Source organism: Theropithecus gelada, chromosome 1 (assembly GCF_003255815.1).
Source record: "Theropithecus gelada isolate Dixy chromosome 1, Tgel_1.0, whole genome shotgun sequence".
Lineage (NCBI taxonomy): Eukaryota > Metazoa > Chordata > Mammalia > Primates > Cercopithecidae > Theropithecus > Theropithecus gelada.
In genome coordinates, this window is record NC_037668.1 from 167604087 (window position 1) to 167631544 (window position 27458).

At 39.5% G+C, this 27458-nt stretch overlaps 1 protein-coding gene across 3 annotated transcripts in view; it reads right to left on the minus strand.

The window, feature by feature from the left end:
- The window catches only part of NEK7 (NIMA related kinase 7), a 145026-nt gene extending 131924 nt beyond the window's left edge, over positions 1–13102 (minus strand). The window contains exon 1 of one of the 3 annotated variants that reach the window (XM_025401716.1): positions 12804–13102. The gene's annotated coding sequence lies outside the window, so the exon portion shown is untranslated. Of the gene's footprint in view, positions 1–12077; positions 12291–12803 lie in introns of those variants that run through there. The other 2 variants (XM_025401733.1, XM_025401725.1) reach the window with 2 other exon arrangements.
- Positions 13103–27458: the final 14356 nt, after the last annotated feature.

Here is a 27458-nt window from a genome sequence, read left to right on the forward strand (position 1 = left end):
TGAAGGACTTTAAGCAAGGAAAAAAGCTTAGAACTGGCTAGAGAAGCATTTCTTAAAAACATTAAAAAGCATAAATAAATTCAACTCAATTTTAAATTTAAAGGGGAAAAAAAGAAAGAAGACATTACAGAGGGTTCTATTTATAAAAAAGACATAAGCCCTTTTCTCGGTAATTTTTAAGTACACTATAGTCTCGCTGAAGTATGAATTTTCAAGTCTGAACTTAATTCCTTCATGTATCTCATAAACCAAACTTATCTTAATACATGTTTTGGCCAGGTACAGTGGCTCACGCCTGTAATCTCAACACTTCAGGAGGCTAAGGTGGGGGGGACAGCTTGAGGCCAAGAGTTTGAGACTAGCCTGAGCAACACAGCAAGATTCCATCTTGAAAATAAAAAAACTGTTTTTTTTTTTAAGAAATCTACCTTTGAGGTCCCCTTTACAATAATTTTGATGCGAGTTTCTGATGTGCCATAACTACCAACCAAATAAAGAGATCATAAAAGCACTAAAGCTTTTATTGCTATTACCATCAAATTTTGAAAACATAAAGGTACAAGTAACTTCACAATCACTTCACAAAAGAGGTTCAATCTCTTTAGCATGGTATTCAAACCATCAATTCACAATTAGTAATTATTCTTATGAAGGGAATAATCTCAAATATTTGTCTAGTTATTTCCTTATTTAACTCAATGCAACATTTTCTCAATGAGGGAATTCTTGGAACATGGAATTAATTGGCACATAGATAGCCATACCTTTAAGGAGTAAAAGGGTTCCTACCCCTTTACAGAAAGCCAAACCACTTAACTTGAACTAGGAAGGAACTGGGCCCTAAGGAAAGGAAATTTAAGTACTCAGTGAACAGCTTACTAAATCAGCTTCAAGTCAATTTAGTCTAACTGCTGGTCATGTTTTAATATCATGTCTTAACTCCAGGAACTTATCTCTCACTTTATTCCCTGTTGCTTGAGCCTCTAACTTAGACTTAATTGCCAAATTGGTCTCTCTCTGGTCTCCACACTCCTCCCCACTCACACCAAGTTCATGTCTGACACACTCGCTTTTCCTAGTCCTGATTCCTATCTCACCCCACTCTAACATCTTTCAGACCTTGGAATTCAGAATTCAGATATAAAACCAAGCATCTCAGACTAGATCCCTGAATATCCTGACAGTGACCATTTGCAGATTAGACCTTTACCTATTTCAAATGGTAAGACCTCCTTCCTACCATTTCTCTGGGCCTTGCAGAGACATGTGCCTGGCATTCATCCTAGACCTTCCCTGAAACCAACAGCTCAATTGTTCTGGACATTCTCTTACTGCTAGGACCTGCCTAGACCTCCTGTCAAGTGTAGTCTCTGGGAAGCAGTCATCTGCCATTCTTTAAATGGCAAGTTCTGACAAGAATGGTCCTAGGCCCTACAGAAAACGCAAATCTGTACAGGACATGATTCACACCTTCCAGAAGCTTATGCTCCAGAGAGGAAGCTAAGTATAACTACAACAAGACTCAATACGTACTAAAGGCTTAAAGAAGCAGAAGAAAGAGGTTTATTTGTATTTTTTTTGTATAGTACTTGAGCAGGGCCATAAAGGATAAATACTACTTTAATGCACTGAGATTGAACAGTGACGTATGGAAAACAGACATTTAAAGCGGTGAGAAAAGCATAGAGTGGAGAAGCCAGAAAAGATACAAAATTTTCTATAAAAAAAATAAAAATAAAAACCCAGCTGGGCACAGCGGCTCATACCTGTAATCCCAGCACTTTGGGGGGCCAAGGTGGGCAGATCATGAGGTCAGGAGATGGAGACCATCCTGGCTAACACGATGAAACCCCGTCTCTACTAAAAATATACAAAATTAGCCGGGCATGGTGGTGGGCGCCTGTGGTCCCAGCCACTCGGGAGGCTGAGGCAGAATAGGAGAATGGCGTGAACCCGGGAGGCGGAGCTTGCAGTGAGCCGAGATTGCGTCACTGCATTCCAGCCTGGGCGACAGAGTGAGACTCCGTCTCAAAAAAAAAAAAAAGAAAGAAAAAAAATCAGTAACTTGTTAGATGTGACTAAAATGTAGGGGAATATACAGGAAACAAATAATCTAGAAAGCCAGGTCAGGATCAAGTGGGGTTCCATTTAGTGGCAGAGGAACCACTGAAGACATGTGAGTCAGGAAACATGGTACAGCATTAGGTCATTCCTTTATTCTCATATTCTGCAATTAATAAAAACTAAAATATTTTTAAAGCATAAACTTGGATATTTGTTTTGATAAGAAATACAATCTTCCAGACTCAAAAAGAAATCTAAATATCTGATAGTGGTGATCCAAAGTGCTTTCTAACAGTGGAAAGTTGGCAAATAAACCTGGCACCTCCAAGCAAAATAAGAAGCATCTCATTTACCTACCTATTTCTATTGATTGAAAATTGACCTTCCTTCCAGCAGATGAAGGAGTTACTGAGCAGCAGTTATGTCCATAATCCATTAATAACCAAACACTCAAAATAAGGTAGATTTTTTTAAAAACTAGCACATAAAGCTAAGCCGTATGTACTGACTACTTTACTTTTAAACTATAAATTATGCACATAAATCAACTATGCAACCTATATACTAATTTTATAATACAGAGAAATCTCAGAATAATCTTTTCAAATGAGTAAACATTACAGAAAGCTACTTCCCAACATTCCTTTCCCATATGTTCTGCATAGTCCTCTCCTTTGTTTTTAAAGGTTTCTTTTCTTCCTCCTACTTTATTCCAACCATTACCTCTCTCTTAAAATTGCCACTGCTATCTAGGTTTTTCTCCCTCACGTCTGCTGTGGTCCCTTTTTAAATTGTAATCATTTCACTCACTTTCAGCTATCTACCAACAACTCCCAATTTTCTCTTTCTTTGGTCTGTGAATTGATAAGACCAAGTAGGAAAACGGGAAGAAAAATAAAGAAACAGCCGGGCGCGGTGGCTCAAGCCTGTAATCCCAGCACTTTGGGAGGCCGAGACGGGCGGATCACGAGGTCAGGAGATCAAGACCATCCTGGCTAACACGGTGAAACCCCGTCTCTACTAAAAATACAAAAAACTAGCCGGGCGAGGTGGCGGGCGCTTGTAGTCCCAGCTACTCGGGAGGCTGAGGCAGGAGAATGGCGTAAACCCAGGAGGCGGAGCTTGCAGTGAGCTGAGATCTGGCCACTGCACTCCAGCCTGGGCGACAGAGCGAGACTCCGCCTCAAAAAAAAAAAAAAAAAAAAAAAAAAAAAAAAAAAAAAAAAAAAAAAAGAAAAATAAAGAAACAAAAAGACGAATTATAAAGGGAATGTAATCACAGAGTCACTCATCTTACAGCTGCCAGAAGGCTCCAAAGATCACACGGTCTATCCTCAAATTTCAGGCAAGTATGCCTCTGAAGTTCAGAGACGGCTCGATTTGAAACTGACTTTACACCAAGTCTGTGCAGTCAACTGTATCATCTTTCAAACATTCTTAAAATGCATATGCAAATACCCCACAAAGTCAAAAGTTAGAAAATGTGGAAATACTGACATTCTGGGGATGACAACCCATAACACAAACAAAAAAGGGGCTAGGCATGGTAGTACTGCCCTGCCAGGGACCACACACTAAGAGACAAAAGTCTCAATATTTTCTAACCAGATACCATTAGTACATCATTACAGACCATGCTTCTTATATTATCTGAACCATTAACCACACTATTATTACTCTCCCCTAGACCAGGCACTCAATTCTTAAACTGAGTTCCACATATATTACATTTAGCTCACACTAAGTGTCAGAACTTATGTTTGGCATTTGAAAAATAAAAAAAAATACACCTGGACTTGACTCACTATTTGAAAACTTTCTATGTCAAGCTGCATCTTCTTATAATAAATAAAAGTGAAGGGGAAAATGGTCATAAACAACAAGGGCTTGTGCTGTTTATAAACTCCAAATTTTTTTAAAAGGTGAAAACAAATCGCTGGTAGAAAACAGTTTTAAAATTGTCAAACAGGCTTTTGAATAAAGAGCATCACCACTTGGACGCAAAGGTTGTATCTACTGACAAGGAGGGAAGTTAGAAGGGACTCAAGTGCCTGTCACTTGTTATCAAAGTCCCAGATGGAAATAAGACAGTCATGGAAAAAGGAACAGGTTACTCATCATAATGTTCTTGAACACTTTCCAGCATGGCCAGACATGCAAGACAGGAAAGTCTGGTGCAGTCGAGCTGTGAAACAAGATAGAGAACCACAGGTAGGTAATGGTAACTAGAGGCAAAAACCCTAAGTGGCAAGGCAAAGAGCTTTTGCCCGTGTGCAAAAAAAACACCTCAGGAGCAAGGGAAGTGGTAAGCTTTCACACCCAGTTGAGAGAAATTTTGTAAAAATGCCAAAAATGGTGAGAACAGCACACAGCCTAAGCAGCCCAGTAACAAGGGACCGTTTGGTTGAGAAGGAACTAAAACTAACACTTAGATGTACTATTTTCTTTCACCTTGCTTGAAGTGGCATTTTCTATCCTGTGATTATCATTATCATGCTACTGAGTGCATATCATATAAGATGCCTCGGGTGCCTTTATCTTTCAGACACAACCCCCGCACAATCTTAAAATCTGCTGTTAAGACCAAAAACATCAGAAATTTGAAAAATATTTTCAAAGTAAAGAATCTGAATAGAAAAGCATAGATTCTGCTTGTTGAATTTTAAGTGTAAGAGTGATAAGCAGCAGAGATGAGGTCATGAGGATGTCCTTATAAGTAGAGAAGAGACACAAGTGAGAACACATAGGAAGAACCTGCATGTCAGAGGCAGAGAATGGAGTGATATGTCCACAAGCCAAGGAAAGACAAGGACTGCTGCCAACACCAGAAGCTAAGAGAAAGGCATGAGCCACATTCTCCCTTAAGCCTTCAGAGAGAACACGGCACTGTCAACACCCTGACTTCTGACTTCTGGCCTGCAGAACTGTGACAGAATAAATTTGTCGTTTTATACCATCCAGTTTGTAATAATTTGATACAGCAGTTACAGGAAACTAATGAAGGCCTATCTCATTTTATTGTGCTTCACACATTGTGTTTTTTATAAACTGAAGGTTTGTGACAACCCTATGTGAAGTTAGTCTGTTAGTGTCATTTTTCCAATAGCATGTGCTCACTTCATAGCTCTGTGTCACATTTTGGATATTCTTGCAATAATTCAAACTATTTCACTATTATTATATCTTTTATGGTGGTCTGTGATCAGCAATCTTTGATGCTACTGGATTTGTTTTGGGGCTCCATGAATCATGTCCAAATAAAACGGTAAACTTCATGATACGTGGTGTTATGTTCTGACTGCTTCACTGCACCAGCTGTTCCCATCTCTCTCCCTCTCCTTGGGCCTCACTATTCCCTGAGACACAACAATAATGAAAATTAAGCCAATTAATAACCCTACAATGGCCTCCAAGTGTTCCAGTGAAAGAAAGAGTCACCCATCTCTCACTTTAAATCAAAAGCTGGAAATGATTAAGCTTAGTGAGAAAGGCATGTCAAAGGTCAAGACAGGTCAGAAGCTAGTAGGTCAGAAGCTAGGCCTCTGGAGTCAAACAGCCAAGTTGTGAATGCAAAAGAGAAGTTCTCGAAGGAAATTCAAAGTGCTAGTCCAAAATGGTACATTATCAGTGGTTGCTGAAGCTCGGAGCTGGTCTATGACACTATTTTGTTTATTTTGAATGTGTTTAAAACCTTCTATAATAAGTAAAACATCTGTATAAAAAGACAAAGAAAAAAGTGATACTCAGTGAACACATGAATAAGAAAGTGAAACAGCCTTACTGCTGAGACAGAGAAAGTTTTAGTGGTCTGGACAGAAGATCAAACCAGTCACATTTCCTTAAATCAAAGCCTAATCCAGGGCAAGGCACTAATTTTCTTCAGCTCTGTGAAGGCTGAGAGTGGTGAGAAAGCTGCAGAAGAAAAAATGCAGTTAACAGAAGTTGGTCCATGAAGTCTAAGGAAATATGCCATCTCTATCATATAAAAATGCAAGCTGAAGCAGCAATTGCTGAAGTAGAAGCTACAGCAAGTTATCCAGAAGATCTAGCTAAGATCATTGATAAAGGTGGCTACACTAAACAACAGATTTCCAATATGGATAAAACAGCCTTCTATTTGAAAAAGATGCCATCTAGGACTTTTATAGCTAGAGAGAGGTCAATGCCTGGCTTCAAAGCTTCAAGAACAGGCTCTCATTAAGGGCTGACGCAGCTGGTGAACCCAATGCTCATTTACCATCCCCTGAAAATCCTAGGGCCCTTAACAATTATGCTAAATCTACTCTGCCTGTGTGCTGTAAGTGGAAAAACAAAACCTGGGCAACAGCACATCGGTTTACAGCATGATTTTTTGAGCATTTTAAGCCCACTGTTGAGACCGGCTGCTCAGAAAAAGATTTCTTTCAAAATATGACTCCTAATTGACAATGTACCTAGTCACCAAGAGCTCTGATGGAAATATACAAGATGATTAATGTTGTTTTCATGCCTACTGACACAACATCCATTCTACAGCCCATGGATCAAGGAATAATCCACTTTCAAGTCTTCTTATCTAAGAATAAGAAATACATTTCTTAAATCTATAGCTGTCATAAACAGTGATCAATCTGATAGATCTGGGCAAAGCAAACTGAAAACCTTCTGAAAAGGATTCACCATTCTAGATGCCATTAGAAACAATTGTCATTCATGGGAGGAAGTCAAAATATCAATGTCAATGGGAGTTTGGAAGAAGTTGATTCCAACCCTCAGGGATGACTTTGAGGGATTCAAGATTTCAGTGAAGGAAGTCACTACAAATATGGTGGAAACAGCAAGAGAACTAGAATTAAAAGTGAGCCTGAAGATATAACTGAATTGCTACAATCCCATGATAAAAGTTTAACGGATGAGGAGTCGCTTTTTATAAGTGAGCAAAGAAAGTGATGTCTTAAGATGGAATCTACTCCTGATGAAAATGCTGTGAACATGGCTAAAACGACAACATAGGATTTAGAATATTCCATAAACTTATAAGCAGCAGCAGGGTTTGAGAGGATTGACTCCAATTATAAAAGATGCTCTACTCTGGGTAAAATGCTATCAAACAGCATCATATGCTACAGAGAAATCTTTCATGAAAGAAAGAGTCAATTGATGTGGCAAGCTTTATGGCTAATTTTAAGAAAATGCGACAGCCACCAGCCTTCAGCGACCATCACCTTGATCATTTAGCAGCTATCAACACTGAGGCAAGACCCTCCACCAGCAAAAATACTACGAACTGCTGAAGGTTCAGATGATCATTAGCATTTTTTGGCAATAAAATATTTTTTAATTATGTATATTTTTAGACATAATGCTATTGCATACTTTATAGACTACAGAATAGTGTAACTCTAACTTTCATATGCACTTGGGAACCAAAAAATTCATCTGACTCGCTTTATTGCAAGATTCACTTTATTGCAGTGGTCTAGAATAGAACCTGCAATCTCTCTGAATAATGGCTGTATAGAGTCAGGGCCCAGAGCATTGTTTCCAGGACCATAATAGGGCAGGGTATGGTTCTAGGGTCCCCCAAATAGCAGCATTTTTCTTACTGTAACTGTGTCTTGATCAGAGCAGTGGCTGTATGGCCCTAGATTGGTGGCCTTCTGATCACAGAAGAGACAGCAACTCCCTTGGGGTCCTGGTACTGGGATATTCTGCTGGAAGCTCAAACTCCCTCACAACCATTAAACACTATTAAATGTTCAGTAACAAATTCCTTTCCACTTTTTAAAAAAAAAAAAATTAGAGGAGTAAACAGGAGAACTATGTAGCTAAAGACAATCTTTATTGACAGCTGATTTGTTGGTGTACTGTGTAATTTTTACAAAGCTGTTGCATTTTCCATTCTGCTCTATGCTGCTCAGTAGCTACACCCAGGTAAGTCTACAGCTAATTCTTTTCAGAGCAAAGGTCAGACGTACCTCTACTCCAGGCCTTGACTGTAGGCCCTTTGCTAACGCACAGGCTCTTTCCAGTATTTTTTTTACTGGGGGAGGGGGTGGAGTGGGGAGGGAAGTCTTTTATGAAAGACTAAGTTAATGTTTCCTAAAAAGAAAAAAATTTGCCCACCCTCTTGCTCATGTCAAAAATTTCCTCTAAAGTAGACAAAGGTAGTCATACCAGTAGGCTTAAAATAAAAACTACTAGACAAAGAAGCAGATGAGTAAGTTTTGGTATGTTTCTTTGTCTAGTAGTTTTCATTTAGTAAAGATAAATGACTGACATTAGATTCTATGTCGCTTTAGTAAGAAGCAGGGAGCCACAGAGAGGCATTAATCCAATGTCACAGGATAGGAGTGGGATCCCCCAGAAGCAAAGAATGGTGAAGAAACCTGAAAAGGTGGATAAACCTAAAAGAGGTTCATATGTTGACAAACTCTGAAATGAAACACAAAATTTGGAAACGAATAGCTGGGCATTATTCTGAGGGAACTGTGGAAGATCAACAAATTGTCACAAGAGTATAAGGACAAAAACAAAATATAAAACGCTCTTGTGGAAAATTCCATATCAACCCAACGTCAATGGCATAGCACCATATTTAGACCTCTGGTATTATCTTCTAGAGCAGGGGGAAGCTACCAGCCTATTTGTATAAATAAAGTTTTATTTGAACACACCTATGCCTACTTGGTCAGGTACTGTATTTGGCTACAATGGCAGCAGATGCAATCACAGGGCTCACAAAGCCAGAAATATTTACTATGTGACCCTTCAGAGAAAAAATTTGTGAACCACTGGTCTACAAAAAAGCAGACTGGACTGAAAAAGTAGCCCTTACCTACTACCAACAGAAGAGTAGTAACAAGATTTACAAAAAGGCCTATTTCCATTACGTAACCTAAAACACGTATTTCTAAATCATTTTTATAGACCACTAAAAATCAGTTTTGTTCATGTATATATTGTTCTGCTTAACACTTTGATAGCTACTACAACAAAACCAGTCACTGTATAACCTCATTACCTAAATAGTATGGCAGGGCAATTATTTTCACAAAGGTTAAAAAAGAAGTTACCCTGCTCAAAAATATTAATTAAGGAACGCTTCATGATCATCTGTCCTTCTCATTCCCACTGCCCACTGAAAAGCACGAAGTATATTCTCTAAGTGTTTTCTTCAGAATAAAAAAAAAATTGTGAAAATACATAACACCTAGGAATAATCAAACTATTAATTACCAAAGGAGAACTCAGCAGTTTAGAAGTTTTATAACTCTGAGATTGAATTGTATCAATTTAAAAATTCTGAACTACCATTATGTTCTACAAATGCATATATTTGATTATAATTATGTAACCAAACATTATTCATCCATATTCCCTATAAAAATGGGTGGGGGGGAGAATTAAATTGAAAAAGTCTCAAAAGAGTAAAGAAATGCATCTTAAAACATCTTGCTATATATTTATATAAATGCTGAAGTGCTGACAAAACAATTCAGAGCAAACAGTAATCATACATGTCATTTCCAAGACACCCTTAAGTCGTACATTAAGTTTGATATGTTTTATAAACGATGCACTGAAATACCTACCCTCGTAATTTTCCAACAACTATTCGAAGGGGTAAATATTTTAATGTGAATGAAACCGGGAATGAGGACAGAGTGCTGTTTTGTGCAGCTGCAGCTACAGCTACACTGTGCATTTTTTAAATACTACACTGTGCATTTTTAAAATACTAAAGCCTATTAAAAAAAAAAAAATCAAGGGAAACAAAACCTGAAAGAAATTTTGGAATTACCTACTTAACTTTTTTTTTCCGCCCAAAAGTGCATAATCACTAACACTTACCGGCCCTGCTCTCAGGCCCAGTTCTCAGGTACCCTGAATGGTGGCGATGTTTGTAATACTACAGAGATACATTCTTACAACATCAGATAGTTGCTAGGAAAATAGTGTTTGGTTCTGGAAACACCGTAAAAGTCTCTAATGTCATCTCAGACCACATATTTAAGTGAAAAAAAGAAGTTTATATTTCACTAAATTCGCAGTAATTGAGGGGAAAAAAAGAATACTTAAACGTTTACAATAAGAGCCCGAAACTATCAACTGCAAGCACCAGGAAAGATTTGGGGCGATAGGGTCGTTATGAGGTTAAGTACTTATTTACACAAACTGTAACTGCACTGGACTTCTGGTCATTACAATGCAATGCTGATTTTTAATTTATTAATCAGGTACGTTAGCTACAGAGTCATCAAATCTCCCCTCCTCCACTAGTCCACAGCCATCATACCATACGTGCTTTCCTCAATCTTGGGGTAAATGCTGTTTTACTGGGATGGAAACGAACTCGAATTTGTCCAGACAGGAAAATATGAAAGAGGGAAAGGAATGGTGGGTGCTACATGTATTATCTAAATAAATAAATAGTAGTTTAGACTATAAAATGAGCTGTACGCTTGGAAATAAAGTTCGTCTTGTTAAATTGGTAAGATTTTTAACCATGGAAAGATTCCCAAGAAGCTGTGAAAACGCCTAACGATTTAGATTCTGACATTTAGTGGTTTTCATTTTCAGATAATTGCAGAGTAAAACCCCCTCAGTCACATGGACTATATTTAGTCTGCTGAACAACTTCGCTTCTTATCTAATATAAACTTTCAGTAGAACTAGTTAAGTTCTAGGTGCAGCCGAAACACGAAACGGGACACCTAGGATGGCTCAGGGAAAACTTAAGCCCCCTCCCCCTTTATGTATTTATTTCTCCCGGCTAGCCCTCAGCCTAATGTCCCTCGGCACACATCCCTGGAGAAAGAACTAATGCGGCCTTCTCCGAGCCCCGGGCTGGAGTAGGAAGTATCCGCCCTCCCGAACGCGAGTTCCTCGCTGCGCATTGGCTGCGAAGGCCGTCAATCCTCTGGAGGGCGGAGTCTCCCGCCACCCAGCGGAATCTCAGGCCCGCACCTCCGGGAGGGTCCCCGAGCTCCCACACACACTGGCCCCGAGAAGGCAACTAGCCTCCTTAAAGGGTTCCTTTGCCTTTTTATTTCGCAGGCCTTCCTCTCGCCCCATACAGTTTCTGCCCCTTTGAGTCCTCCGAGAGGCAAAGCTTTTTCAAAGCTCCAACACCTCTCCCCTACCCCAGCCAGCTCGCCGTGCGAGACCAAATAGAGGATGCCGCTGTTTTAGGAGTGAAGCAAGCTGTGGACTGGATCTCGCCGAAAGAGAGAAGATTCCTTGCTCTGGAACTAAAATAACTGCTGAAATTTTAAGTTAACTGTTTCAAGAGCACTTGGCCATCACCAAGTGTTACAAACCAAGAATACTCAGCGGCCATTCAACAAGACTTGCCACAAAGCATTGGAGGGTTAACTGTATCTCTTGTTTTACTGTTCACCGTTTTCAGGGTTTGACCGGTTGTCCCAAACATTCTGTAGTTTTTGAGTGCAAGTACTATGCCATTCTTCGACCACACCACCAGCAGCTTAAGGTCCTGAACAAAACATACTTATAACACACATACTCTGTACTTTAATTCTCTAATGCAACCTGACAAGACATACTGCTGTCGCCTGGAGGGAGTGTGCATACCCTTGAAACTGTAAATTCCTTGGAGGAGGAATTAGAAACAGTGGTTCCAATTATGATGGCTACATTAGGCTCTACAAACTATGGAAATTTGATGTTTTCAATTGCATCCTTGAGCTCGTTAACCTCAAAGGAGAATAACCATTTTATTTCTGTGTATTTCTGATTTTCAGTTCAGTCACCAGAATTGCGCAAGGACAGCAGCATGTATCTTACTGTAAACTAAGTATATTTTTAGCATTTCTCCCCAGTGAGGACTACAGCTAGGCGAGAACACGATTCATCGGCTAATACATCATCTCTCCGCCACCCCAGTAAGCTCCCAGTGCAAGACTAGAGGATGCTGCGGTTTTAGGAGTGAAGGCCTACAGTGTAAAAGAGGCAACAGAAGTTCTTTAGCTCTCAAGGCAGCATCCTCTAGGTTGTGCCCGCTTCCTTACACTGTTCTGCGGTCATACGGTCTTGTCACTTTTCTCTGTTTTGCTTTGGCTCCCCTTTTCTGACTTTGGCTTCAGTTTTCAATTTCTTTTCCATTGCCACCATCACCAGCAAAGTTCGCTATTGCCTCGCAATCCCTCTTTCCGACATTTTGTAATCCCGAGTCTCTCCAAGCTCATTCTCCAACAGACCTCTCACGCTCCCTGTACTTCTGAGGCCACTTCGAATTCTCCCCTATCTGCCGGCTCCCACCACCCACTCTCTCCCAGCGCACTTCACTTTCCTAAGTCAGGCTGCTGCCGAATCCTGACAGATGGACTTCACCAATCCGCGAGAGATAAATAACCGACGTCGCCAATGAGCATCCGCCGGGAGGCGGGACTTCGCTTAAGTTCCTCAGGTCCTGGAACCAAAGACCTGTTGCCGCCGCCGCCGCAGTGGCCGCTGAGTTTCTTAGTTACCGCGGCGCCCTTGGCGGCCTCAGGCCTCCAGAGCCGGTGCCAGGTATGAAGTTTCCTACCGCCCCCTCCCACCGCTGCCAACGAACAAGACCGAAACCCCCATCCGTCTCGAGCGCGGCGCGCCCCGCCCCACCTACTCCTAGCGAGTGGATCCAGGAGGCCGCCCCGCGCGGTCCCGACCTCCCTCTCCCGGCCCGACTCCCGCAGGCGGCCCCTCCCGGCAGGAGCTGGCCGGTCCGGGCGCCTGAACCCTGGGCAGCGACTCACCAGGAAGTTGGGAGTTTTCCGTTCTCCCGCCCGCGAGGGACCTTGGGCGGGCGGGTGGCTCGGCGCGGCGCCGCCGTCGGAAAGCGCGCTGGACCGGGGGCTGAGGCTGCAAGGCCCGGAGCTGATCGGCCACCTCCCGCCGCGCCGCCCCGGCGGACGCTGCAGGCGCGGGGCACCCACCCTGCGCACTGCGAGGCGCGTCCGGAGTGCGAACCTAGCGGCGGCCCATCCTCCCGCGACTCCCGCTCCTCCTTCTGCGGCCGCCGCTGTCAGGAGTGTAAACATCCCGGCATCCCCGAGGAGAGGGGCGGGGCGGGCGCCGGCCCCTCCCCGCGCCGTGGGTCCCGGCCGGCTGCCCGATGGAGGCTTCCCGCCTGCGTCCCTGGCGCTCCTTGAAGTGTGGGAAGCCTCGGCGGTTTCCCTACTGGAGCCGGGGCCCCTCTCTTCCGGTTGTCAGGCCTAGCGTGGTGCGGGGCACCGCGTCTGGCCCCCTGAGCCCTCTTCCCCGGCTTCAGGCCAACTGCCCACCGAACCCATGGTCCGCTGCTTTTTAAGAACTTGTTTTTTCTTCTTTTATGTGTAAGTGCCCCCACTTGCAAGCGGTAACAGACTTACTGATGGGTTCCCTTTCTTCTGGACCACAGCGTTTGTGATCCCATCTTCTTTTACCAGGTGATTTAAACTACCTCTGTGTTTAATGTGGAGTGCAGGGAAATGGGAAAAAACAAAAACAAAAACAAAAGGCGTTTTCCTGAGTTAGGCGAAGCAAACGTTGCATGAAAGTGTCCCAGCATAGAGGACAGTGGCTTTTACTACATTCCAAAAGGTAAACTCCCTGGTGTGGTACGGAGGATCTTTGAAATAAATATGTGCAAAATCACCCGGAACCCTAGTACAGGAAACTGCAAAAGGAATGCTTTGACACCAGCAACTTCACTACTTAAGTAACAGGGCATGAACTACTGGAGGAGACGGCTAGGAGGCAGTATGGAGTCGGCTATGCCTAAATTCTCATCTCAACTCAGTGATTAATTTTGTAACCTAGCTGCAAGTTATTTAACCTCTCCAAGTCTCAGTAACCCTCTGTAAAAGGAGATTAGTTGTAATACCAGCCTCTAGGACCATAGTTAGAATTAAGTGAGATAAAGCAAAGTGCTTCAGCACAAAGCTTGGCATATAAGACATGCTCATTAAATGGTTGCTGTTGTTCATAGGCCTCACTAGTTTAACTTCCCTGCCAAAAAGATTAGAGCCAAGAATGAGTAGGTTATAGGTCAAACATTTAAAATGTTAAAGCCTTGAAGTTAAGATCTGGAAAGTTTATTTTTAGAAAAACGGCCGGGCGCGGCGGCTCACGGCTGTAATACTTGCATTTTGGGAGGCCAGGTAGGGGTGGATCACCTGAGGTCAGGAATTCAAGACCAGCCTGGCCAACATGGAGAAACCCTGTCTCTACTAAAAACACAAAAACTAGCCGAGCGTGGTGGCAGGCGCCTATACTCCCAGCTACTGGGGAGGCTGAGGCAGAAGAATCGCTTGAACTCGAGGCGGGGAGGAGGTTGCAGTGAGCAGTGATCGCGTTACTTCACTCCAGCCTGGGTGAAAGAGCGAAAATCCGTCTCAAAAAAATAAATAAATAAATGAAAATGTTCACGATCTTAAGAGGAGGCCTTGATTCATGTGGCTCAACAAGTATTCGTAAATGGGCTAGGCAATGTTCTAAGGAATGAGGATACAACAGCTCACCAAGATATAAAGTGCCTGCTCCAATAGAGCTTATATTGTAGTGGGAAAGGCCAAAAAAAAAAGCCAATAAATACCTACTATGCCAGATGGTGAGTCATAGAAAAATAAAGCAGGGTAAGGAGACATGGGGAGGGAGGATGCTATTTTAAATATGTTTGTCTGGGAATATCTCTCTGACATTTTAACAGAGAACTAAGGAAGTGAGAAAATGAGCCATTTGGCTACCCAGGGTTAGAATATTTTACACAGAAGGATCAGCAAATGCAAAGACCCTAAGTGGAAGTGGGCTTGGCATGTTTGAGAAATAGGCAGGAGGTCATTGTAGGCTAGAATTCGGTGAGCGGTGGGAGAGCAGCTGACTAAATCAGAAGAGGGAGTAGGGTACAAGGAGGGTATAGTTGTAGAACCTTGTAACCTTTAAAATTTATTCTGAAGGAAAAAGAGAGCCATTGGAGGAGTGACCAAATCTGATTTGGGTTGGGAGAGAAGAGCTGCACTGTGGAGAACAGATTGAGCATAAGAGCAAGTAGATGTTAGAAGACTATTGTAATGATCCAGGTAAAATACATTGATGACAGACCAGAGTACAGGTGGTAAAAATGGTGAGATTCCATCTCTAAGAGCAAACACAATTTGCTGATGTATTGAATGTCAGGTAAGAAAGGAGGCAAGAATGAAGTCAATGAAATTGGAACTTGAACCAGATCATTTTATCAGGTCACACCAAATCTGTCAGTCAAATAGAAACAGTGTCACTTGCGTCATACACAGGCACATGTTGCAGGAAAAAAATAACCAGATATCCTCAGAGTAAAGACATGTCAACCTCAGACCAGATGTATGTGTAAGGTTTTTTGTTTTTGTTTTTGTTTTCGTTTTGTTTGTTTTTGAGACAACATCTTGCTCTGTCACCCAGACTGGAGTACAGTGACGTGATCTCAGCTCACTGCAACCTCCGCCTCCCGGGTTCAAGTGATTCTCCTGCCTCAGCCTCCCGAGTAGCTGGGATTACAGGCATGTGCTGTCACGTCTGACTAATTTTTGTATTTTTAGTACAGACAGCGTTTCACCATGTTGACCAGGCTGGTCTCGAACTCGTGAACTCAAATGATCTGCCCGCCTTGGCCTCCCAAAGTGTCATGAGCCACTGTGCCCAGCCAGTTTGGTGTTTTTGGTTTGTTTGTATTTTAATAAACTACAGATTATCTATGACCAAGTATTCCATTGGTAAAAGCAAAACACATACACCTTGAGAACACTGACTCATAGTCAAATGGATCAAAATGAGCTCATGAAGTCCTACTAGCTGAAAAGACTGTCTAGGAAGAATCCTTATCAGTGGTTATACGGTGCCCAAAGTATTGAAATGCTCTGATATGTCCTATTTCTTCACCTTCAAGTACTGCTAAGCTAGAGCTAAATAGTCATACAGTGTTTCAAAGGTTGGGAAGGTTGTCAGATCTGAATCCACCACACTTTTTCTCTTTAGCTTTTTATCACCTTTGTGGTGGATAGGGAAAGTTGTTCCTGGCCACTGGCCTCCTGGCTGTGAGCAAATGCCAATGGAAACCCAGAAAAACCTGACCAAAGAGGATCTCTGATGCAGGGATCTTTAGAGCAGAATCTAGCTTTAACTGCTTTTCTATTCATCTCCCCACCAAGCTTGCTCCAAAAATGTTTGTTTGGCTTCATGAAACACATTAATTATACTCCTTTATATGAACTGCTTAGTGTTTATACCTAATTACCATGCAATACATACCGTTAACTATTAGATTAACTTTGCTGTAAGTGGTTTTTGATTGTTACACTTGAAACCTCTCAGATTACACCAAGTTGTTATGTTTTATTGTTCGTATATCTTACTGGCCCCACAAAATTAAAAATTAGAGGTAATATCAATTATTGAAACTACTCTTTCTCCCTAGGCTAACCCAGATGGGATGTTATGTACTGCGATCAGTGTAAATGCAATTTCTCTGTAAGGAGAGAAGTTTCCCAGAAAAACATTTTCTTAAGGAAAAATGATGAGGTAATACTAAAAATAATTCTCCTTTGAAAGAGATCTTAGCCACTGGGGTAGACCAGAAAGGTCTAGCCTTCTTGACTCAAACATAGTGCTGGCAACAGGTGTATTTTAAAAGCTACTAGTGGTATTGGCAGCCACTGAATTTGGCAGCTAACTGGTGATGAGGCTTAGTCAAGCTGTTGAAATGTCTGGACTAAACTGGGCCAAGAGGAGGAAGTCAGAGTGCAGACTGCAGACAACTCAAGGGAGATCACTTTTCTCTGGCCCTGGCTGTGGTCACTGTACAGTGTCAGAAAATAAATCTTTATCTTACTTTGAAAACACCCATGAAAAATAGTGGAAAGTTACTTTTTCACCTTTAATGGCCTCTTGCATTTCATTGTTAATGGATCATGCAGATGAACTTCCCATTAAAACAATAAAATCAACCTAAAATGTATTCTCACATCAAATCCCTAGAATTCAAAATCACAGAAAGACAACTCTCCTATGTCCCAATTATCTAGTTATGGTATTTTGAGAATACAGTTCATAGTTAAAAATAGTGGCATTACCGCCAGTGGCTTTTCCTGGCTATTTTTATAGTAGTTATAAAACTGAGGAAGCATTTCAATATACTATGTATATTTTTAATGTAGAGAAATGTAGTATTTTATATTGGTTGCAAAACAGGAAAGAAACAGTACAACTAGCAGTTTATGTCATGATTTCCTTTGGCCAACAGAATATAGCTGAACTTATGTTTTTTTATAGTATAAAAGCCAAAGGGCCAATATGCAGTAAGCAATAAGTCACAGCAATGAAGGAAATATATTCAGAAATTATTTCCCTTTTCATTCTTGCACACCCCATCCTTGATGTGGAGCCAAACCATGAAGCCATTTCACAGAACCTAATATCCTCAACAATGGTGGCATTTTCAGTCACGAGTGTTCACAAGCACCCCTCAATTTTCTTGTACTAACAGAGAGCTGTGGTGAGACAGTAATCAAATCCCAAAGATAATTTTTTAAATTATAGGTTTCTTTGGCGTATTTGGTATGTGTGCATGTGTCTACTGGTAGAGATGTTAATTGTGATTTCACAAAGCTAAATATAAAGATTTTAGAGTCCTGTATCATCTCTCTGTTTTCTCTCTCTCTCTCTCTCCCTCCCTCCCTCCTTCTCTCCCTCCCTCTCTCTCTCTCTCTGTCTTCTGACATACCCTCTTCCATGCTCCTCAGTTCAGTCTTGGGTTGCAGCAGATCCACTCAGGTCTGAGCATTAGAAACAATTGTCTGTTTCTTAATAGAAAAGAAAATAGAAGATTACAAGTATTTCGGTTTACTTTTAGTATTTCCTCATAGTTAAATCCAGAGGCCATCCTTCGGCTACAGAGCCAAAAGTATATCCCAAAAAATATAAAAAGTGAAAAGTTGCATTAGTACTACTTTCATCTTTTGAACCCTCTTTGTTCATACTTAAGCTTTTATTGCTTAAAACATATATCTCTTCCATTTCTTTTTTCAGTTGTTCCACTTAATGGCAGAAGTGCGCTTTAAAATATCTCAGTAATTATTTCTTCAGCAATTCACTTGCAGTGTTAATGTTCCGTCTATTTGAAAATGCAGGAAGGATGTGAGTAAAAACGGATTTGGAATCATGCCACATCGAATCCAAAGACATGCTGAAAGCAGGCGCTACACTATAATAACAAACCTAGTTAATCATAAACAGCCTAGACATTCTCCATAATTCTGCCATGGAATCACCATTAGATAAGATTCAAATTATAGAGATATTTTAATTATTTAATCACTCCTCCAACTTTTCCAGGCAAATGTTAGCATTGTGTAGAGGAAGGAGCACCTGGAACAACATTTTCCAGAATTAACACAGTGTCATTTCCAAAGCTTGAGAATCTGGGGGAAAAAGTAAGAGATATGATTACAAACTTCATGAAGTGCCACCTCTTCCTTAAAAGTAAGGGCAAGAACCTTTAAATTCATAAATCTTCAAGCACTGGAGAAGGCCAGGCAATATTTATCTATAGGCTTATGGGATAATCTTTTCTTTCAAGTGGTAGAAGACAAACAGTAGAATGTCACTTCATGGAAACTGCAAACAATCATAATTGGACAATACTGTTGTGTTTGCCAATCAGTATTATTTATTACTACATAATTATTACCTATTGCATAAAATATGTTTAATCTGTAGAGCCTTTAAATTATTATAAAGGTGTTTATATATGTTTCTAAAATATATGTGTGTATATATATTAATATAATGTACCATTTCAGCAACCAAAATATGCAACTGTTTAAACCTCTGTTTTTATTTGTCCTCTCCTTGTTCAAATTGAAAGATAAAAAAATAACTTTTTTCTGAAGACAAGTAAATAACAAAAATATTACTTCTTTATGTTCTAAATTAAATGAAATTAGTATTTTATCCGGTCTACATCCTATGACTCCTATATAAGAGTACAGTCAGGTATGTTTTACTATTTTACAATAGGATGTTTGAAAATATAATGTAAATAGAGATGACTGGAAAAATGAAAATGAACTAAGTCGTATCAGTTAATTTTAACTTCCTGTATAATTTTTTAAAAAAATACATGCCTGTAGTTGCTACATAACCAAACCTTTATTATTAATACATGATTAGTGAGGTTATCATGCTGTCTTGAACTATAAATATGTAGAGAGATTATATATGTGTGTGTGTGTGTGTGTGTGTGTGTGTGTGTATATATATATATTTTTTTTTTGAGACAGAGTTTCGCTCTTGCTGTGCAGGCTGGAGTGCAATGACGCAATCTCCAGCTCACCGCAACCTCCGCCTCCTGAGTTCAAGCAATTCTCCTGCCTCAGCTTCCTGAATAGCTGGGATTACAGGCATGTGCCACCACACCCGGCTAATTTTGTATTTTTAATAGAGACGGGGTTTCTCCATGTTGGTCACGGTGGTCTCAATCTCCCAACCTCAGGTGATCCACCCACCTTGGCCTCCCAAAGTGCTGGGATTACAGGAGTGAGCCATTGCGCCCATCGTGAGATTATATTACGTCAGAATAATCATATGATCTGAAACATCATCATCGTCAGAATAATCATATCATCTGAAACATATCATCTGAAACATCTGAAACTTGTATCAGTTACTATATGTAGAGATGTTCACACTATGATGAGGCAATACCTCATGAATTAGTTCTAAAGGCAGTGCAGCTTTGGGGTGGAATTTCAGGAGTCTTTTCCCTCTGGATTTTACCTAGGATGATAGATTGTAACTGATGCAAAGGAAAAAGATGGTGGAACTGAAGTTGAGAACAGAGGTGCCAACTATCACAAACTACATGGGTGTTTTCCCAGATATAATGTCCTGTGATAGCAAGAGGAGAACAAACTTATGTACTAATAAACTCACCCCTCTCCTTCATCAGTAAAAACAGTGTAATAAAGTGTCTTAAAGTGAAACATTACATTAAAAATTTACAAAAGATATGGCTTCAAATTTAGTCTAAGAAAGAGTTCCTAAATTTGCAGGGTAGGCTCTCACCCTCTCTAATAAAATATTAAAAGGAATACAGCTCATCTCTCTGGCTTGGTTTAAAAGTAACCTGTCCAGAAGTAAGAAGATGGGCTAGCATCACATAATCTTACATATAACTTAGTAGCAGTACAGCACCAGGGAAACATGTAGGTAAGTCAAGGTGACCTCCATGTTTCCTTCACTCTCATTGCCTTGGGTACAGAGTTTTGTTCTCATTTACTATCATGTAGTAATGATACAATTTGAGTTTTCTGTTTTTGAGGTTAATAACTCTTAGTGCATGTGTTTGTTTTTCGATCTGAAACTTGCACATAGACTTTAATTCCTTTGGTTCTTAAATGTTTTTTCGATCTTTGAGATCTCTGTCAAATTATATATGCTTTTGGAAATGAGTTACACTCTAAGCCTACTTAGTGAGCCCCCTATGGGGATAAGTAGACAGTCTGAAGAGAACAAAGGATAAGTTTCTCTAAGAGGAAATAATAAGAAGGTACATAGTTTAGATAGGGTAGTCCAGGAATGCTTATCTGAGGAAGTGACATTTAAAGTAATATCTGAAGGGTATAAAGGAACCAGCATGGTGCAGCACCTACACTGAAGTCCCGAGGCAGCTACATCTGTTTTTCCTTCCTTACACATGGAAGAAAAGCATGCAGGAGCTCATAGTCCTGGAAATACATATATGTCTACTCAGTGGCTTCATTTTCATTAACTTGGGAGCAGCCAAATTGCTGTTGACCTAATAAAGTTTCCATCCATGAAAAGAAAAGTTGGAAAACTTTTCCACCAAGAAAACTTCAGAACTATGCCTGTGGTTTATTCTTTTCTGCTTTATTTTTTACTTTCCTTCCTTCCTACTCCCTCTCCACAATCTTTTTCCCTTCCTCCTTCCTTCCTTCCTTCTTTCCTTCTTTCTTTCCCCAGACATAATTATTAACTTATTCTCATGCATTACAAATCCAGTGGAATCTGCAAATACGACGTTTCATCGTTTCTAAGTCAATTTTTTTTTTAGCATTTAACATCTGTGAGGTTAGAATGCAATTTATGTTCAATGAACTAGAATCAGTGAACTATGATACAATGGTACATTACAGTGAATCCACTTTAAGAGAAACAAACATTTTAATCAAAATCTGGGTTTCAAATGCAAATTGTAAATAAATTTTCTGTAAGGATTATGTGAGTAAGGCGTTAAATTGAGTCTACTTATTTTTGCACAAGCTGTTCTATTTAGAATTATATACTTTACAGCTCAATGTTTGCTGTATTTCATTGTTTCAGTAAATTTTTAAAAATCTGAAATAATGGAAAGTCTTTAATGAAAAAATAACACTTCATAAAGCACATCTAGTAATTTGGTCATTATGAATAAAGCACCTTTCACCGCCAAGTGACTGTGTAGCTTAATTATGAGGAAGCATATATAGGAAAAAAACAAAATCATAATAGTTGCCAAGCAGACTCTCTTCCAAGTGATAGCAAGTAGTGCAGGGTGAGACACAGTATACCTCCACATTTCCAACAGATGAAGTGAGAAAAATAGTAAATGCCTCAAATAGATGAGAATAACAAATAATTGTTATTCGAGCTAGCTTAATGAATGTGGGCCCCAAGAGTTTTGTTGGAACCATCCAGAAAGAATATACTGTAACCCCAGAACTCCTCAATGCCGTCTCAGCCATAGAACCAGAGAAGCCTGCCTGAAAACAACGTGATGCACAGGAAGAAGAGCTGAAAGTTGGAGGAAGACAGATTCCTGACCTTCGATTGTACCATGCCTGAAGTCAGACTCCGGTAGACTTCTCAGTTACACAAGTCAATATACTGGTTTTCCATTGTAATTTGTCATCTTAAATAAGATGGTAGACTGTCCCACTTCTTCATTCTGTGTGCTCAGCACCTCCTGCAAGTCTCTGCTTTCAGAGTGAGTGTACTTTTGGAACAGATAGATTCAGACGAAATGTAAAAGCTGCTTCTGCAGGAGTACTTAGGCAATTTCATACACTTAAAATCATTTATAAGACTGAAGCCTTTGGTAATATGACCTAGTGAGAACAAGATGAGAGTTTCCTGAACCCTCCCCAAATCCAGAAGCCTCAGAGGGAACCTACAGCCCTACGACATCTTACACCTGGCCTAGGCAGCAGACCCGAGCAGAAAAATATCCTGAAGTTTTTTAGCCTGAGAGTTCTCGAAGGATGACATTTACTGCCTACCTCTGCTGCTAAATATCATGACCATTAAATCAGGGGCTCCATTTCTTCCTCCTCCTAGCCAATTCATGGCCTCCTGGAACATTCATCAAGTCTTAGTTTCCTCATCTCTAAAATAGGCTTAATGATACTTAACACAAATCATTTCTAAGTATTCAATGAGATAATGTAAAGTGCCCAATCAATATTATTATAAAAGAGAAAATAGACGTATTGGCTTTCCCCAGTCTTAAAATCTTGGAGATTATTACTTTTTTACTTTATAAAATAGTTAGAACTTGATTCACGTAATATGTCTAAGAGTACTATATTGAAATATGATTATTTACAGAAAAAGGTACAAATATTAATTATACAGACTATTATTGTGGAGATTATAACTGATTATTTTTAACAAATATGTATATTGGTTTAACCAAAATATAGATTTCATCAGCCTAGAAAGTTTCTTCCCAGCCAGTTCCCTCATCCTACATGGTTTCTATCACCATAAATTAGCGTTATGTATTCTGGATTTTACAATATGTACAGTTTTGTGTCTCTTACCAGCAATGTTGCTCCACATCCAAACCAATGTTTGATATTTTCATTCTTTTTATTTTTGGCCACTCTAGTGGGTGTGCCCAGAACAGATGGAAATAACAAACAATTGTAATTCCAGCTAGCTAAATGAATGCCATCCCAGGATTTTTGCTAGTGATAGTTCATTGTGTTCTTAATTTAATATTTATTTTTATTCAAGTCATCGTATTTTCATCAGTAAACTCATTCAATTATTATGTCAGTTATTAAAACAATGAATTCTGGCTGGGCGTGGTGGCTCATGCCTGTAATCCCAGGACTTTGGGAGGCTGAGGCAGGTGGATCATGAGGTCAGGAGATCGAGACCATCCTGGCTAACATGGTGAAACCCCGTCTCTATTGAAAGTACAAAAAATTAGCCAGGCATGGTGGTGGGCACCTGTAGTCCCAGCTACTTGGGAGGCTAAGGCAGGAGAATGGTGTGAACCGGGGAGGTGGAGCTTGCAGTGAGCCGAGATTGTGCCACTGCACTCCAGCCTGGGTGACAGTGCAAGACTCCATCTCAAAAAAAAAAAAAAAGAATTATAATTTCTTAAATTCTAAATTGAACAGTGAATATTTCATTTTAAACAGTGTATGCATTTCAGGAAAGATCTTTTAAGATTCTGTTAAGTAAGGCATGGTTTCTGGACCAAAATTTTTACTTCAAATAGATATTTGGCTAAATTGGAGAACGCTCTCCTCATGCATCCAAGAAAAGGAAAAAAACATAGTGTTTTATATATCTGTCATTATGAATTTTGGCAGGAAAAAACCCCATGTAAACACGTATGCACATACACACACATATACTCATAAGCCCAATCATATAAATTTGGAATGTATGCAATTGGTAACACTCGAGATCTAGGGAAAGTGTATTGCTCAGTGATTCTCAACCCTGGCTGTACCAGACCCCAATCTGCAGATATTCTGATTCCATTGGTTTGGGGAGTGTCCTTGACATTAGTATCTTTTCAGTGTTTTCCAGGTGATCTTAATGTTCCACCTAGGTTAAGAACCATTACTAATTAATATTCATTGAGTTACTACTTATGGCTGACACTTTGTATGACATACTCCAGGTGATATAAAGTGTTAAGGGACAAAGTTAAGTCCTCTGGGAGTTAAAAAGAATAAGATATATAAAGAACATTCAAAACATTCAATAATATGATTTTGAACCACCATAAATTCTACCACTGTCATGCTAAGTGCTTGTACAACTGGCATTGGCTTAATAACATCATCTTCAGATATTGGAAGAATGCACGTGAACCTTCTGTATGTACACACACATGCCAGACAGCACATTGATAAGACATATATAAAAGATACTCATTTATCTTGTTACTTGTTTCACTGTGCAAAACTGTAGTCCCTTGAATCAATATTTCTCAAAAGATGATCTGTATCAGATCATCTGAAGAGCTTTTTAAAACTATCATTGCCAAACTCCAAGACTATGAAATTTCAGAGATTGGTCCTAGGAGTCCAGAAATCCGCATTTTTGATGAGTTCCCAGGTGGTTATAATACATAGAAAGGTTCAAAACCACTGTCTTGACCAGATTTTTTTTCCCTTCTGGGGATGATGTCCACCTTTGTGACATGGGGGAAGAGAGTAATAGTATATCCAGATTTTGAAATGTACACATATGTAAATTTTGCCTGTGATAAAAATATTGCCTTAAGTCATAATTACCAAACATATGAATGATAGTCATTTTCAGATGCTGGAGCACAGATTAGATAAGCATTGGTTATGTTCAATTACTATATCCTTAGCTGTTATAGCCATTGCTTTTCCTCCAGCTCCAAAAACACTTATCAGAAAGTCAATGAGTGATTGATGTTATTCTAAAATATAACTGAATGTATCTATTTTTCTTAAGAAAATTATTGGTACTTTCACGTATGGTTTGGCTCTGTGTCCCCACCCAAATCTCATCTAGAATTTTAATGCCCACATGTGGAGGAAGAGACTCGGTGGGAGGCGATTGGATCATGGGGGTGGTTTCCCCATGCTGTTCTTGCAATAGTGAGGGAGTTCTCAGGAGAACTGATGGTTTTATAAATGGCCGTTTTTACTGCACTTTCACTCTTCTCTCTCCTGCCTCCATGTGAAGACAGCCCTTGCTTCCTCTTCACCTTCCACCATGATTGAAAGTTTCCTGAGGCCTCCCCAGCCATGTGGAACTATGAGCCAATTAAACCTCTTTCCTTTATAAATTACTTAGTCTCAAGTAGTATCTTTCTAGCAGTGTGAAAATGGACTAACACACTTCAGTATTCTAACTGTTGTTGGTAACACATTATTTGCTCAAACTGTGAATGAGATTGCCAAAAAGGCCTCATGTAGGACTATTTAAGAATATTTTAAATATTTGAAGGAATTACAGTAATACTCAATATTTTTCAGACATCTTATGAACTACTACCTTGAGGTAGTTTACAGTTTGAACATTAGATCAAGCTACATTCCTTTTGCTGACATCGTAACTTGAAACTGAATTTTAGGGATCTGCTGAGATTGAAAGCAAGCAATATGGCTCTCTATCTATCTATCTATATCTATCTATCTGTCTATAGAGAGAGAATGCCATAGATAGATAGATAGATAGATAGATAGATAGATAGATAGACCCATATTGTTCAACAAATGTACTTTATAGTGAGTGTTCAATAAGTATTTGTATATAGAGAGAGCCGTATATATATATATATATGTATATCTAGATAGAGCCATATTGTTCAACAAATGTACTTTATAGTGAGTGTTCAATAAATATTTGTTGAATACTCACTATAAAGTACAAAGTATCCAGAGCATACACTGATGAATAAGATTTCTCATCCAAATGTCCTTTATGTCTCCCTATATAAATAGTCTTTCTATAAAATGAGCTATTTAGTTATGAGATCTTCCTTCTCTGCAACACATGTAAAAATGCCATATCCCCGAATAAAGGATTAGAACAACTGTTAATTCTCCTGAGTTGCCATTTTCTACTTCCCTAAATTATGCAGATTTATCAATAATTCAAGAAAACTTCCTGTGCACTGTACTAGACAATTTGAAGCTGTCAAAGCAATGGCTTCAGATACAGTAGCAAAATGACATTTGTGGCTAAGAAACTGAAAGGCAGAGTCAGCATTCACTAACATGATCATTTTTTTTCAAGGGTAAAAGATTAGTCACCGCACCTTTAAGAGAGATCCCACTAGATGTGTTGGGAAACAAGGAAGGAGAATTTAACTTCCGAAACAGTCTATCCCACAGGATAATAAAGTCTTGGGAAAGTTCTACTAGTTTTTTTTTCTTTTCCTTTTTCTTCTTTAAACACTGAATAATACTTCTAGTATTTTAAACAGGGAGACTCCAAATACCTGAGTAAACTGATAAAAATTTAATATCAGAAATTTTAAAGTGGTTATAGAAAGTATTATTTTATACTTTATCTAATAGCCAGAAACACTATGCCACTGTAAACACATGCCAAGGGGGCACTGAAACAATTCAGGCCCACAAATATGTCAAAGTTCCTAGCTGGAAGTTTTGTACCATTCCAAATTTTATTGTGATTTCTATCAATGAGACAGATTTGGACTTAAAGAAAAACATTGAAAATAAAAAAGGCCAGGCGCTGCAGCTCACGTTGTAATCTCAGCACTGTGGGAGGCCGAGGTCAGGAGTTCGAGACCAGCGTGGTGAACCACGTCTCTATTAAAAATACAAAAAAATTAGCAGGTCATGGTGGCGAACGCCTGTAATCCCAGCTACTCAGGAGGCTGAAACAGGAGAATTGCTTGAATTCACCAACCAAAGGATAAGAATTCACCAACCAAGTATCTGCTGTCTTCAAGAGACTCATTTAACACGTAAGGATTCACATAAACTTAAGTTAAGGGAGTGGGAAAAGCTATTCCATGCAAATGGACACCTAAAGTGAGGCAGAGCAGGTATTCTTATATCAGACAAAACAAACTTTAAGACAACAGCAGTTAAAAAGACAAATAAACATTATATATAAAACATATATTAAAAGACATTATATATTAACATTATATAATGATAAAAGGACTTGTCTAACAGGAAAATATCACAATCCTAAATATATATTCACCTAACAGTGGAGCTCCTAAATTTATAAAACAATTACTACTAGTCCTAAGAAATGAGAGACAGCAACACAATAATAGTAGGGACTTCAATACTCCACTGACAGCATTAGACAGGTCATCAAGACAGAAAGTCAACAAAAAACCAATGGATTTAAACTATACCCTAGAACAAATGGACTTAACAGATACTTACAGAACATTCTACCCAACAACTGCAGAATATACATTTTATTCATCAGCACATGGAATCTTCTCCAAGTAGAGCATAAAAGGTCACAAAACAAGTCTCAATAAATTTAAGAAAATTGAAATTATATCAAGTACTCTCTCAGATCATGGTGGAATAAAATTGGAAGTCAACTCCAAAAGGAACCCACAGAACCTATGCAAACACATGGAAATTAAGTAACCTGCTCCTGAATGATCAGTGGGTAAACAA